The sequence below is a fragment of the Enhydra lutris genome, unplaced genomic scaffold, assembly GCF_002288905.1.
Source record: "Enhydra lutris kenyoni isolate GAN:26980312 unplaced genomic scaffold, ASM228890v2 scaffoldscaffold46, whole genome shotgun sequence".
Classification (NCBI taxonomy): domain Eukaryota; kingdom Metazoa; phylum Chordata; class Mammalia; order Carnivora; family Mustelidae; genus Enhydra; species Enhydra lutris.
In genome coordinates this window covers 1694267-1709530 of record NW_019154130.1, presented here as the reverse complement: position 1 = coordinate 1709530, position 15264 = coordinate 1694267, and the positions used below count along the sequence as shown (strand labels likewise).

The window sequence follows — 15264 nt, the reverse complement described above, 5'->3', positions numbered from 1 at the left end:
TGCACCTGCCTGTCCGCGGAGACACCCTGCCTGGAGGTCCAAGGGAATGGCATGGCAGAGGCACATGGAGAGTCCTTTGATGTTCAGCTACAAGTGTCCTTGCCAGAATCCGCCTGCCCTCACGTGGAGCCTGGCACGGAAACTGTAAAACCAGTTTCTGCTCAGCTCTGGCGCAAGCAGGCGTCATCGGTACCAAGCTGGGAAATACATCCATTAGGATTCTTTGGATTTCGTGTGACAAAACACTACCCCGTTGGCTTAAGCCCAGTGAGAATCTGCTCGCTTGTGTGACTCCACGTCCAGTATCCATCCTGGCCTCCCATCCGCCTGATTGGGACTCAGCTCCGTCTCCAGAACTGGTTTTTTTCCTGCCTCTTGGCTTCCGTCTGCGTCAACTCATGATCGCAGCCGTTGTTCCTGCCAAACAGTTCAAGCCTCGAGCCCAGGAAGGGCACCTGGCTCATTTCCCGAAACCCCAACAAAGGTTTCACTGCCGCGAGGACTCCTCTGGCAGTCATGCTGTCTCCCCAGAGCAGTCCCTGTGGCGGGGGTGTTACACCCCCAGAGTTTGCACGGGTGGCAACAGACGCCGTGGACCTCCCTCCATACCCTCGCCTCGCCTTCTGCCTCCCACCTCCAGCACTCGCTCATTTTCACCTGAGAGTTCCATCTCACGTCCAGGACGCGAGCCCCGAGGGATTAGCGCACCCCCATCCAGGACGCTTTCTGCACCGTGGCTCGTGGGAGCGGGCAGACACTGAGTCCGGCTCCCCAGGCCCAGCTGAGCGTTGACTCTGAGGCGGAAGCTCCACATCAGCACCTCCGCCCTCCCCAGAGCCGTCAGGCTGCAGTCACAGCCCATGGTTGCTTTCGGGGTAATACCTGCTATGGTCCCCGACCGATGGGGCCTGCACCTCACAATAAACCACTTGTGATGGAATCCTTCTGGGAAAACCCAAACCAAGGCACAGGTCAGCCACACAAACCACACGAGTTTGAGAGCAGAGAGCTTTTGGGCTCGTTTCGCTAGAAAACATGAGAACAGACACCGGGCGGCAAATGGACACAGGGCTCCTCCCAAGACCTGGGATGCAAGGAGTGGAAATGCCTTTTATCCAAATAACGAAGTCCGTCTGCAAACGGGCCTCTGAAGCGAACAGCCTCGGGACCACACCCAGCCTCTGCTTATCTCCCTGAATCAAGTTTTTGGGGCCGCAGCCACTCCCGTCCAGCTCTGAGTGGTCCGTAGCCACTTCCGCTGGCCACAGGGAGAAGGAGCAGCCTTCTGTGGAGCCTGTGGAGCAGGCAGGTGCCAGACGGTCCACGGCGGCTGAAGCATGTGCTGAGGGCTCCTTCTGGGGAAAGCGCACCAGTCCTCCTGGAGAAGACCTGGAAGAGTGCTGTCCCCCCCTGGCCAGCCCCTTCGAATCGCCTGGGAGGCTTTAGAAATGATTGCCAGGGCCGCACCCGGACAAACCCCGTGAGGATCCCTGGGCGTGGGGAGCAGGCAGCCGTGGGTGGTCCCACGAGGCAGCCAGAGCTGGACACGGAGAAGCGGAAAGCTTGGGTTGGGTCTTCAAAGGCCGCTGGTCCCCCCCCCCGAGCGCTGTCAGCGCCTTGACCGAGCGCGGGCGGCATCACAGGACGGTTCCAGGAAGCGCGCCCATCGGGGCTCCCCGGTCCCACGGCCCCCCCAGCCCGACTTCCAGCGGTTCACGGGACTGGGACGTCTAGAATAGTGTTCTCAAGCTAGCCTCCCGGAGATTCTCCTCGCACGCAGAGTCTCACTCTGGAGGTGTGAGCTGCAGGTTTTTAAAGTCCTGAGTGATGCCAGGCGGTGGGGCTGCGGGGCTGCAGGTGCAGCGTGGACCCGATGATGTCACCACGGAAGTTGATTGGCTCGGCTCGTGTCACGTGGCCAGCCTGAGGCCAATCCCGGAAGTCAAAGACCGTGATGATGCTCTAATTGGCGGAGCCTGGGGATCTTGTCCCCTCCCCCCCCAGCCTCCCCACCCCACCCCCACCCCCACCCCCGCCGTCGCAGGTGCAGAGTCTAGGAGCAGGGGGGCGTGGTGCATGATGGGAAACTCCCCGGACAGGCACAGGCAGCGCAGCCTCACTGCAGAAGGCATCACCTACCAACGGGAGCTGCTAATGCGTTGAGGTTGGACAATGATTCCTCTTGACTTTACAGGCCCAGGAAGAGGCGTCAACAATCTGCAGCCTGTGGGGCAGGCTCAGTCTGTCTGTTTTCGTCCACCGTGAGAGCCGGGAATGGTTTCTATGTTTCCAAGCCGCTACATTGGAAGTGGTTACATAAGGAGCTTCTTCGTAGGCTCAGTGTTGCCTCTTGGCTGTACTTTCCATCTGGCCCTTTAGGAAGAAAGTTAACAGGCCTGTGACCCAGAACATCAACATCACTTCTGGGTTGGAAGTGCTTAGCTCCTGTCCTACTTAGTTTAAAAAGGGAAGGCTTTCAGATACCGTGCAAAGAGAAATCATGGAGAGGATAGGAGATAGTATCTTGCCGTACTTTTCAAGGGGCCACAAGAAAGCCGTCTTCCAGACAAGATGTGATTATTGCGGTTGTTGTGTTTTTGTAATGCTTTTAAGGTAAAATGGAGTGACTACGTAGGTCGTACGCAGAATCCAATTGTTTGCAAGTAACTGTGTGAATTCGCACCGGCTTCCTTGGAACGACCTCTGACGGGCTCACATGGCTGCCTGGGACCCGGGGGTGTCCTCAGGTTCTGTCCCCTGCAAGGTACGGTTTGACCTCAGCTGTGCAAAGCGGTGTGGGACGTTTGGAACTTTGATGACAGGTAGCCAGTAAGTGAGGCAGTTTGGAGCAACTTCTAGTCTCAGTTTTAGTATTTTCAAATGGGTTTTTTTCCCCCCTAGAATGAACTTTAGTACAGTTTTAAGCAGCCATAATGTAAAGTTTTATTGGAAGCAACTAGCAGATAGATCTGAAGCTTGACTAGGAGAAGAGAAGATTAAAAAAAAAAAAAGGTAAAGTAGACTCATATGTTACTGTTTGTGGCTGGTGAGTCAAGTGGTCAAGTCTTGGGAAAAATTAAGTCAAGTCCCCCCAACGGTCACTCATTCTACAGAAATACAAATGTCAGAAAGGTTAAATAGAGGATTGCTTGCTGGGAAATACGCCTCACTGGGAAAGTTCTCACTTTCAAATCAGGCCTTCTCCAACGCCTTCCTCAATCCAGGTGAGAAAGGAGGGGATCCAGCGACTCATCAGTGGCCTTGGGTCCCACTCGGCTCCAGGCTCCAGCTTCTGGGGAGCAGATGAGATGGGACAGGGGAAGGGATTCAGCTCTCCTGTAAAGTGAGCCATTGAGGCAGGAGTATCTGAGCCACGCGGTCCCTTGGCATGACTTTGTGTGGTGAGCCCTGACCCACAAAGCTCACATTTGCTGACCCCTTTTTCTGTTCTCTTGGCAAAGGGCCCTTTCTTTGCTTGGAGGCAGGAAAGCCGCAGATCTCAGCTCTGTGGCCTCAAACACCCGTCCCTCCAGTCCCCACCCGGCCCCTGCCCACTCTGCATGTATACTCTGGGGAAGCCGACAGTCTGGGAGTACCTACCCTCTGGGGATGCTGATGCTTTGGGGGGCTCTCACTCTAGGAGATGCTGAAAGTCTAGGGAGCCGACACTCTGGGGATCCCAGCAGACAGCAGACTGGTAGATAGCTCACAGGACAGGACCAGGTAAGGTGCTGCTGGGAAGAAAAGTAACGCGGGGCAAGGGAGTGGAGCGTAAGTGTTTCCCGTTCTGTTAGTGCCTCTGTGCTTCTCCCTAGCATTTATTTAAAAACAAAACAAAACAAAAAAACTAAATTTAATGCATAGTCTCTGGAGTAAACAGGAATCCCTCATTCAGGCAGGTAGGAAGAGGCCCTTTGCTCCAGGACTGACGAAGTCCCAGATTGAGTTTCCTGCGAGGTGGTGAGATTGACCCCGAATTTTGAAGAGTTTCAAATAATGGCCCTTTTTTGTCTTTGCAGACTTTAAGATGAAATCATTTTCCTTGACCCCTGAAACATAGTGGGAACTTGTTTTTTCCCCCCCTTATATAAAGCTTTCAAAATTCCTAGAACGTGTCCATATCTCTCCGCATAAAATCAAATTTAAAATGAAGTGGCTGTCGCCAGGGCTGTTTAAAGGAGAGATTGCTAGTTGTTCTCACATCTGCAGAATGATGGTCTTAATCCCCACCTCTCTGGGGCGTCCCGAGATTCATTAAGGTTTGAGAAATGCCGGGAGCCCCGGGGCCAAGTCTGCGCATCAGGAGAAGACGGCCGGCAGTGGGAGAGGGGCGGAGGGGGGGAGATGGCAGCATTTCGCCCTCCTGCTCTGCCCAGCTCCCGGCCCTGGGAGGGCTGGTCTCTGGGGACCACAGCCTCCAGCCTCCCTGGCCCTCTGGCTTCTGGTGGGGTCCAGCCAGCAGGAGGCGCCAGAGGTAACTAAATAGAGCCTCCTGTTGTGGGTTGAATTATGACCCCGAAAAGCTATGTTGGTGTCCTCGTCCCTCCCTGTCTTGTGCAAGTCTGCCAGAGGCATGGTCTTCTCTGCCTATAGCTCTTATCCTACAGGGATGGGGGTGATCCCTGTTTTCCGCGATTCTTCTCCCTCTGGGCTCCAGGAACTGGCTGCCTCCACCTGCCCCTGGATCTGGGGCTCCTAGGAGCTCCCAGCTGCATCATCCCTGGCCACTTCCTTCGCTCCTGCCCATGGCTCTGTCAGGAGCCCTTCATTCCCCTTCCTCTGACCCAGCCCTTTGAGGGGGCCTCCTGTCTCCAGCCAGGACCCCAAGGAATGCAGACTCCATGCTCCCTTCTAGTTCTTCGCAGGGAACCCAGCACTGTGGTCTTCAGAAGCAGACATGGTCAGGAAGGGGCCCTGACCACGTTCATCCTCTCTTCATAGAGACTTAACACTGAAGGTGCAGGTTATGGGATCTCCTGGGCTCTCTGAACCACATAGTTGGATTGTTCTACCCGACAGCGTTCCAGGGCAACTCTTCTTTGACATTCCTTCCCTGCTAAGTTCGCAGAACCCACTGTGGGGACAGAACGGGCATTAGCAGGCAGGGGGCATTGCCGAGATGCTCTTGGACCCACTTGTCAATCTGCAAGTGATGAATGGCTTCGCTCAGCTTGGGGGTCCATGGGGAAGCGTGTTGGCAATATCGTCCGGGTTTGAGAAGGCAACAGCAGGCATTTCAAAGAACTGAGAGACATCTCTTTTGACGGGGAATGGAGAATATTATTTTTAAAGAGACAATGGAAAAATAATGTTTTATTGTTTCCCAGAAACATCTACCCTGATATTCATGTTCCTTTTCCTACTTGGAAATTATATATCCTGACTCCCCCGAGAGTGTTTTAAGGATGGCTTCAATGCTCTCGGGCAATTGAAAAATGTTTGCTGCGTTGAAAAATAACTATACGGGCAGAAGAAGTATGTTCTTGTCACAGCTGGAGATTTACTGTGGAATTCAATTTAGAAATACCCCTCCCTCCAGCTGAGTATGAGTCTCTGTCTAAAAAGCAAGTTGGTGACGCATCTGAAGCTGCTTCTGACTTGGGAGGAATGTTTTCGGGATTCCCGGCTAATTGTCCGACGAATGATCCCTTATCCACCACAAAGGAAGCTCCCAGACGAAAGGGAGTGGTCGGCGTTGGTGTTCACGCCGCCGCAGCCAGTAGCTCCGCTGGGTTTCCCCAGCAGGAAAGCCCGGGGCAGAGTGCAGGGATGCTGGGACCGCGTCCAAGTTGAGACCTCCTGTTATTTCACTTTTGTTTTTAAAGATTTTATTGATTTATTTGACACTGAGAGAGAGCACACAAGCAAGGGGAGGGAGACAAGCAGGCTCCCTGCTGAGCAGAGAGCCCGATGCGGGGCTTGATCCCAGGACCCTGAGGTCATGACCTGAGGCAGATGCTTAACGACTAAGCCCCCCAGGTGCCCCTCTCATTATTTTACTTACTTTACTTAGAAAGTAAAATGTGTATTCTAATGTTAAAGATTCTGTAACTTCAGGGGTGCCTGGGTGGCTCAGTCAGGTAAGCATCTGGCTGTTGATTTCAGCTCAGGTCATGATCCTGGGGTCAAGAGATCGAGCCTCAGTCGGGCTCCCCATGCAGTGGGGAGTCTGCTTGAGATTCTCTCCTCCCTCTACTCCTTCCTCTGCTCACACTCACCCCCACTCTCTAAAATGAATAAATAAGTACTTTAAAAAAAGATTTTATAACTTCATTGGGGAGAAGACATAGAGTTGGGGAACATAGAAGCAACAAAGAAATGAGGGGGGGGGGAGGAAAAATCATCCAACATCCCCCCAGGAACATGAGCAGAAGACCGTGGGCGGTCGCCAGGAGCCCACATGCGGGAAGAAGATCCCAGGCCAGGAGTCCAGCCCCACGGTGTTGGCTGACTGCACGCCCTCTGCCCACCAGACTCTCCCTTTGCACCATGCCCAGCACCCCAGAATCCGTCATTCCTTCAGTATTGTCTCTGAGTTCAGAATAGAATCAGGATCGGGAGCCAACTAGACAGATGTGAATCCTAGCACCTCCTCTGAGTGGCTGTGACCCTGGATGAGGAACTCAATCTGTCTGTCCCTCTGTTCACTTTACAAGAAACCCACGGCAGTTGTTACAGAAATGTTCACAGGTCCACCAGTTAGAATCATCTCGGCTAGAGGCAGGGGCAGAGGGTGCACACTTGGAGAAGCAGGTCTGCTGCCCCCCCCACTGTGAACCGGACCCCACACACCCAGGAGATGCAGCCACCACCCACCAGATGCTCTCCCCTGAGGGCTGAACCCCAGCCCTCCGCCTGGAGGGTGAGAAAGTCGGGTCTGGGGTGGGAGGGACCCTACAGAGAAGACCCAGGATCCCCATAGGGACCTCAGTCCCCTAGGGACCCACAGAGAACTTCAGACAGGCTGAGAAAACTGCCTGGGGACAGCTGGACCTTCTGTCCCAAACCTGGGCCCCAAGCCCAGTTCTCCCTCCCAGGGAACTCGGAACACGGCCCCCCCTCCAGCACCTCTGCTGCGGCAGCCGCCACTGAGTGAGCTCTCCGGGCTTTCATCAAAGGACGGCTGACAAAGATATCTTCAAGTCCCATTCATACTCTCCACTAATTTGAAATTATGCTCATTTTTACACTCGACCCTAGATCTTATTACTTCTTGCAGTAACGCAGAAGGACATGGATTACTACATCTGAAATTAGCTCCTTCTGTAAGCCTATCTGTTACTGGATCCATTGAAAATCTTCATTCTGGGAAGGGCTTCTTCTATCTCACTGGCCAGTGAGAGGAGCCTGTGACCCAAAATGGGCTAAAAGTTGGGGCCATGGAGAAGTAACTTCACCCCAGTGCTTCTGTCACCCCACCTGCCAGGACCCTTAACTATTTACATGCAGCCCGGGGTTGGGGGAAGCCTCAGCCCCCACATCACCCAGCCCGGGGGCAGAAGGGAGGCACCAGCACAAAACTCTTCTTCCCCAGCACCCACCGCGTATAGGCAGTGTTTTGGGGGCTGCTGTGCCTGCCCCACGGGGCATCTTTGTCCTTGCTGGGCACCCCCCACCCCGAAAGGCTCCTTCTCACCACTCCACACTCAGCTCAAAGCTCACTCACTGCGTGAGGGTCTCCTCGGACCCTCCTCACCCTGACGATATACACAGCTGCCCGCCGGGATCCCATCTGTGGAGGCTCCTTGTCTCCGGTCCATCACATCTGTCAAAATTACTGTTTTATCCTTACCTGACTCTCCTTCTCTGGTTCTTCCTTACCGCTTGCCTCCACCGCCCTCCTGCCTCCCAGAACATGGGCCGTGTGGCCGCTGGGATTCAAATCCACTTCTCTGTGGCCTGAGCCCCCCCTACCTTCGACCACCTTCTGCCCTCTATTCACTGCAGGCCGGCTGAGCGCCCAGCTGGGGAAAAAGAAAGAACAGAACACGTGTAAAACGCCCTCCCTGTGTGCTGGCCTCCTGGACATCATCCTGGACGTTCCCTTTGGAAGTCCCCTGTGTGCTGGGTTCTTCTGTTCCTATGCCTCTAACCCCAGATGGTTTGGACATGTTCCTACTGCAGGGCTGGGCAGATATCTGAGTCCTGGTGCCCAGCCACCGGGGAGTCAGGCCTCCACATCCAGGGAGTGCAGGGTCCTGCTCTGTGCCATGGGCCTCACCAGGACCTCAATGGTTCTCAATGTCTGGCCCATGGCTACTCTCTGAGCTAGTGATTTCTGCCTCCCTTTCTTGAGCACCTCAGCCCCAGGGCCTTTGCACTGGCTGTTTCCTGTGCCTGGAGCCTCTCCCCAGATTCCATACTAAGGTTTTCCTTGCACTAGGCATGTCCCCGCTTAAATCTTCTCTGGCTGACTCTTACCTAAAGTCACAACTCAGTCACTCTCTGCCTCGACCATCTTGATTTTCCTTCACAACGTGATGAAAATCGTGTATATATTTATTTATAAGTACTTGGTCTGAGTTTCCCCCATGGGGATGTCAGTGCCTTGAGAACAGGGGCCACTCCATCAGTACCATCTATGCCTGTGCCTGGTACACAGCAGGCGCTTAATAAGGGGCTGATAGTAAGTGAATGTATGCCCGGGTCTGTCTTCCCCGTCCAGCAGTATAAGCCCCTTAAGGCAAAGGACTGTTGTCTTCTCCATTACTTGGTCACAAAAGCTGCCCGTAAACACCTGTTGCTCCCGTGTACCCAGCCAAAGGCCAGGTGCATTATTCTTGCTGTCTGGTGCGTAATTCGTGATGCTGAGGCCAACATGACTGCCTACACCCACGAGGGAAACATGTGAGCGTGTTGATCTGGGAATGAATTTGTAACTCACTGTAGGTAATTGTCCAACAGGAGGGAAAAGGAAATATTTGGGGGGAACGAACAGAGACCGTGTGTCTGTATAGATGTAATGGGTTCTGTGGCGTCGTCCTGATCTCCCTTACAAATATTACGTGTGTTTGGCCCCGTTTGACAGCATTACCTGTTCACTTCTCAGACGACAACAGAGGTCACGGGCCGCACAGGGTGCTTTGTTCCTCTTTTATTAATCATCTTGCAAACTCAAAAGCCAGTTGTGGCTAAGAGAGGACAGTGAATTGGCTCTTTGCGGGGCTCTCAAACCTGAGCAAGGTCAGGACCCCTGGAGGGCTGGTGCAAACTCGGGGTCTCCTACTCAGTGTGTTGGGCCAAGAATCTGCACCAATCCCTAACCAGTTCCAGGCGACACAGAGGCTGTCGGCGCACTTGGAGACTGCTTCCGTGGATCAGGGGTGTGGTGCCTGGATCACCCATTAGAATCCCCTGGGCTGGGGGTGCGGTGGGGGAGGGGGAGGCTTCTGGCCACCCCCACCCCCAAGTCTTGAGAGTTAGGCCCCTGTGTTTCAACACTCCGCAGGTGATTCAGGTGCATATCCAGGATCAAGAGCAGGCACCCTTGGATTTCTCCTGAGCTGTGCCCTTGCTCCATGCAGGTCTCTGCTTAAAGCCACCTCCTCCATGAGGCCCTCCTGCAGATCATCCCCTTTTCCCTGCATAGCTTTCCTCTTGTGGCCCCATCGCCACCAGACATGATGTTAAGTGTGGTTCTGTTGACCTGTCCACCATCCATCACCGCTCTGGCTCCTCTTGCTGTGTCCCCAGCTTCTAGAATGGGGCTCGGCACCTGGTGGATGGTCAACAGATATCCACATTGAACCACTGAGTTAAAATAATGTGTATAGCTTCTATGTGTACCTAAGTGTTACATAGTTCCAATTATGGTCTGGGAAGGAAACATTCCTATTTGAGGCTTCTAACCCAATTGTTACACTTTATATTATACTTTCTGTAACAATGTTCCACTGTTCAGTATGTCACTAGCTACATGAGGTCATCTAGCACTTAAAATTGGCTAGAGCGACAGAGGAATTTAATTTTTAACTTCACCTAATTTTAATTAATTGTTGGAAATAGCCATCCATGGCTAAGTGCCACATTCGTGGACGGGATAGTAACAGAGTGACGGTAATGAGGTGGCTAAGTGGGAATGTCAGTGACAGTCCAGGTTCTGCCGCAGCTCTGCTGTGAGTCAGTCTCGCCTCATCATTATTCATGTGTCCACCCTTCAGTGTCATTCCTGTGGGATCTGCCAATGGCATGTCTACCTTTTTTTCCATATTGTCTATGACCTGATATGTTCCAGTAAAAAAAGGTGGGGGCATAATGAAGCATCTTTTAATTCCTTGTATCTTATCAGCACAATTTTCCAGCAGGGGGCATGAACCAAACTCAACCAGCTTAACTCCAAAGGGAGAGTAATTAGATTGTCCACATGGCTTCAGGCACGGTTGGATCCAGGTGCTCAGTCCATGCTTATAGCCATTTGTCTCTCTTGCCCAGCTCTGCTTTTCTGTCTGCAGACCTCCTTCTCAGGCAGGGTTTCCCAAAGGTAGATCCCGGTTCACACCCAAGCAATTTAGCATTTTTAAGAGAAAGTCTGCCTTTTCTTCAGGAGTTGCAGCAAAAGTCTCCAGGTTTATCCTGGGTCTGGCTTGTGTTGACATTCTATTCCTGAGGTGACCGCACTGACTATGACTGGCCAGACATGGCATGTGTGCCCCAGAAGGAGGCCAGCTCCAAAAGGAATCAAAGAATTGGTGGGCGCATAGCGAAAGTACTCGGCGTGGAGCCTACTTGAAAAAAAAAAAAGAAAAAACAGCAAATATATACACAGGCCTTTGGAGAGTGCCTGTTGCATAGTAAATGCTACATCAATACTGGTCATTATTATTTATGATAGCAGTAGTAACAGTAACATTAATTAATTAGCTTCTGCTCCACGTTCACCAGACAATGCCTTGTTTGCTACACAGGAGCAAATTCCTGCTGTTTGTTGATCCATACAGACTTTATTAATGTTCTTTTTAAGTACCTACTCCAAGTTCATGAATATTACGTCAAATTCTGCCCCAACACATCTGCTGGAACTGCGTCCTTCATTACTAGGGGAGCGCAAGACCCGAGACTGTGAAAATGAGCAGACAAGAGAGTAGGAAGAACTCTCTGGGCTCCGAGAGAGCCCACGGGAAGTGGCCAGCACGTTTGCTCCTCAGGTGCATGTGCACAGCCGAGCAGCTGGAAAGGACAAGGGCAGCCTCGGTGTCCAGCCATGCCTGTCTTCCAGTCCAGTGCTCCCCCTGCCCTCAGGCGTATATGGAATGCATCTCCTTAAATTCCGCACACCCTTGGGCAGTAGTTCTCAGAGGGGATATGGAAACCCCTGGGGGGCCCTGAGAGCCTTTTCATAATCATACCACAGGAGCTAGCTAGTGATGTTTGACAATTTACCCCAGGATGTGGTGGCTTCGAATAGCAATGAAGGGCAGGAATTGAGGACGAGCTCTGAGACCAACATGTTTGAGAACTCCCAGGCTAGGGAGGAGGGCTGAACAGGTGTCTGGGAGAGGGGGAGGGTGGTGCTGCGTCTCAGATTCTCACCCAGAAACCTAGTCCCCCAACCGGACAGTTCTTTACCAACACTTTCCACCCAGAATCCTCTTCCGGCTGGACCCATCATTCTCTCCTTCGTGTTACCTTCCCTGCCCCCAAAATTCGTGACTAATGGCTTGTATTCCCAAGGCGATGGGAAAGCAGTGAAGGGCAGAATGTCAAGCTGACTGTAGAAGTGGCTTTAGGTGGAGGATGACCTACCAGTTTGTTCACTGAGCAACATTTACTGGGTGTTCACAGGGTGCCAGGTGAGCGTTCTGGTCTTGGAGTTTAAGGCGTGAACAAAATAATCAAGGTTTCTACTTACACACTACATGAATCAACATGCCCTTCAGTAATGAAATTGGAAAGTAAAGAGGCAAGGCTAGATTGAGGAACTGTTCTTCTCTGTCTTAGAAGACAGCTCGGGAAATATCTGCGTGCTGCTTCGTCGTATTTCATGATGTCCCAAGGGAAGGTCCAGACCACTGGCCCAAGCAGTGTCTCGATGCATATTAGAAAGAGGGGCCCTTCCATAAGGCACTTAACTTCCCTCTATCAGAAATTCACTCTATCTGCAGTGTGAGTGTGGAGCCCTCGTGCAGTTCAAAGCCTGCCCGACTGTACTTGACAGTCGTGCCTTCACTTACCAGCAGACCAAGTAAAACCCGTTTTCCTTAGTTGCAGGGGAAGAGATGCCATCTCCCTAATATTCATTTCTTTATTATTTTCCCGTCCTCTCGTCTTAGATTGCAGCACCAAACCAAGGACATTATTTCTGCTTTTTCGTTTTTGTTTTTGTTCCTGTTCTCGTTTTTGTTTGTTTGCTTTTTTTGCCAGAGTCCTAAGTGACTGCCATTAGTGGCTTGAGATTTGTGGTGTCCCTTTTGCTTCCTTTCCTTCTGAAGGAGCCTCAAAAAGGCAGGATTTATTAGAAAACAAGTACATGAGCTGTGTATAATTCCTCTTCCAAATACTACTGTCGGGGGGTCATAGTCACGTCTTCAGCTTGCCGCCAAATCCTCTTTGTGAGTGTGCATGTTGCCCACAAACATGGTCAGCGACCTGGTTACTCTGGGCAAGTACTTTAAACCACTCCCTAGAATCAGACTTAAAACTCATTTACCAATTAATCTCAGAATATTATCTCAGATACACAATTGCATAATGTTAAGAGAGTCTAAAAAACACACTTTGTAAGAGACTGCATTGTGTCCTGTAATGGGAAGAGGAGAAAAATAAGTTTTCAGAGCACTTACAGAATCCCTGCTGAGCGCCCGTGCGGAATTCACCAGAGCCCGGGTCCCTGCACACTGAAAATTCTTGGAAGTAAAAATGAAAGAGAATTGTTAATGGGATTTCATTTTCAAGAACCTTAGGTGGGTGCAGATTTGAATGAGAATTAATCTTGGTATTTTGCTTTATAAATTAATATAAGAACAGCTAGATGAAATGAGGGTTTTTTTTGTTTTTTGGTGTTTTTTTTTTTCGCCTCCATCTGGATTTTGCCATGGAGTTGAAAAAGGTCAAAATCAGCACATTCATTTATTTTTTGGAGCAGTGTTTCTTTTGCCTTCCGGATGCACATATGGGAACGTTCTCATTCTCCCTTTGAGGGGCCACCTGCCACCAGGCTACACGGACGCCTGAAACAGACCCACCGTTAACTACAGGTGACCTGCAGTGGAGGGAGCATCTCTCCTCTGCTGGAGCGGAACATGCTGAGAGCCCTTGGCAACTCGCAGCTCCGTTTCTGAATCTAGAAAGAACTTCCCAGCAGCCATGGCTGACCAAGCAAGGGCCGCTGACACAGCACAGAACCCCCCCCTTCCCCATCTGCCCCCAAATCCTGCCCCGAGTGGGAGTTTCTTTTCCCTTTGCCCATGCATGGTAGTGAGGGTCAGCGCCGAGGATAAGACACCAAGTTCTGCACTTTGTGCATCCACGGAGCCCCAGCAGGTGGTCCAGCCGCCACCCTGTGCCCCTGCACACCCCACCCTTCTCTGACCTCCCCTCTCAGCTCTGTCCTCCCACTCGTCCAGGGGATTCAAGCCCTTGGGATACTCAAGATCCCTTTCAGCGGCCTTTAAAAAAAATAACAGCTTTGTTGAGATATAATTGACGCACAAAGAAAAAAAAAAAAAAAGCCAGGACCTGTTGAATGTATAAAATTTCACGAGTTGGAACACAGGCATACACTGGGGAAACCACCTCCCCAGTTGAGGTAAGGACCATCTCCATCACCTCCTGAAGTTTCCTGGTCTCTGAGTTTTGGGTTTGGGTTTCCTTGGTCCTAAGAATACTTAACGTGAGCTCAGCCCTCCTAACAAAGTGTAAAGCGTACAGTTAACCACAGGCACTCCAGCATCCAGAACATCTCTGAACGGAATTTGTCCCCCGTGGCTTCAGCTTCCTGGCCCATGACCTGCACCTGCCCTTCCTCCTCCCCCAGCCCCTGGCAACCCCCATCCTACTCTCGGCTCCAGCAAGGGTGACCATTTCAGACTGCAGAGAAGTGTGACCGGCTCATGTGTCCAAGCGTCATGTCATGTCCTCCAAGATCATCCGTGTTGTTGCAAATGGCAGGATTTCCTTCCTTTTTAAGGCAGAATATGGTTCCACTGTACACGCACACATGTCCTTACCCATTATCTGTTGATGGACTTGGGGATTTGCATGAACTTGGCCGTGGAGAGCGATGCTGCTGTGAACATGGGGGGTGTAGATATCGCTCCAAAATCCTGACTTCAGTTATTTTGTATCTATACCTAGAGCTGGGATCACTGAACCCTACAGAAATTCTGTTTATTTTTTAATTTTTTTTATTTTTGAGGTCTTGTCACCCTCCCTTGATTGCTTTTGCCAAAGAGTCATTAGAAAACCCTCATACGCGGGGCGCTTGGGTGGCTCAGTGGGTTAAAGCCTCTGCCTTCAGCTCAGGTCATGGTCTCAGGGTCCTGGGATCGAGCCCCACATCAGGCTCTCTGCTCAGCAGGGACTCTGCCTCCCCCCTCTTTTTCTGCCTTCCTCTCTGCCTACCTGTGATCTCTGTCAAATAAATAAATAAAATCTTAAAAAAAAAAAAAAAACCCTCACATGCTCTGCATTCACCTGCAGCAGGTAGAAATGATGTTGTGGGGTATTTCCCACATGCTCAGCTTGTTCCGTGTGGGATCTCCGTAAGGCCCTTCAGAACCCCATAAGGTAGGAGTCACTGCTCCCACTTCACAGATGACAAAGTTGAGGCTCAGAGGGGAGAGGCCACTCTCCCAAAATCACGCGGCTTATGAATTACAGCCGTGGGATGTGAAGCTCGGTCTGTTTGACATCCTTCATCTTCCCAGTGACCCATGGGAGGCTGTGAGACGAGCTGGAGTGGAACCACAAATATATTTATTTTACTGCAACCTTTCCTCCATCATTCTTGCTGCCTCGTTTTCAAAGGGTGTTTGCCCCCCCACCCCCAGCACCTCTCCCCACCGGCTTCTGGGAAATGCAGCAAACAGAACAGGGCCTCCCCTGAGGCAGATATCCCCGGTGGATCCCACCGCCGGTGCAGTGGAAATTCCAGAAACAGAGCTGAGCCGAGTTGAATGTGACTACTTGCCTCTCTGTGACCTGATTTCTCTTCTGTCTTCAGTGTCTAGGTGGGGACTCTGGGACCTTCCGAGCCAGCAAGCGAAAATATCACCTGCAGCGTTGGGAACGCTTTTACTTGAGATTATTTATAAAATGGATTTCCTA

General features: G+C 51.6%; 1 protein-coding gene across 1 annotated transcript in view; it reads left to right on the top strand.

Annotated features, from left to right (window-relative positions):
• LOC111156437 (transmembrane protein 132C) overlaps positions 1 to 15264 on the top strand; it is a 196597-nt gene that overhangs the window by 138168 nt on the left and 43165 nt on the right. The gene's annotated exons all lie outside the window — the stretch shown is intronic.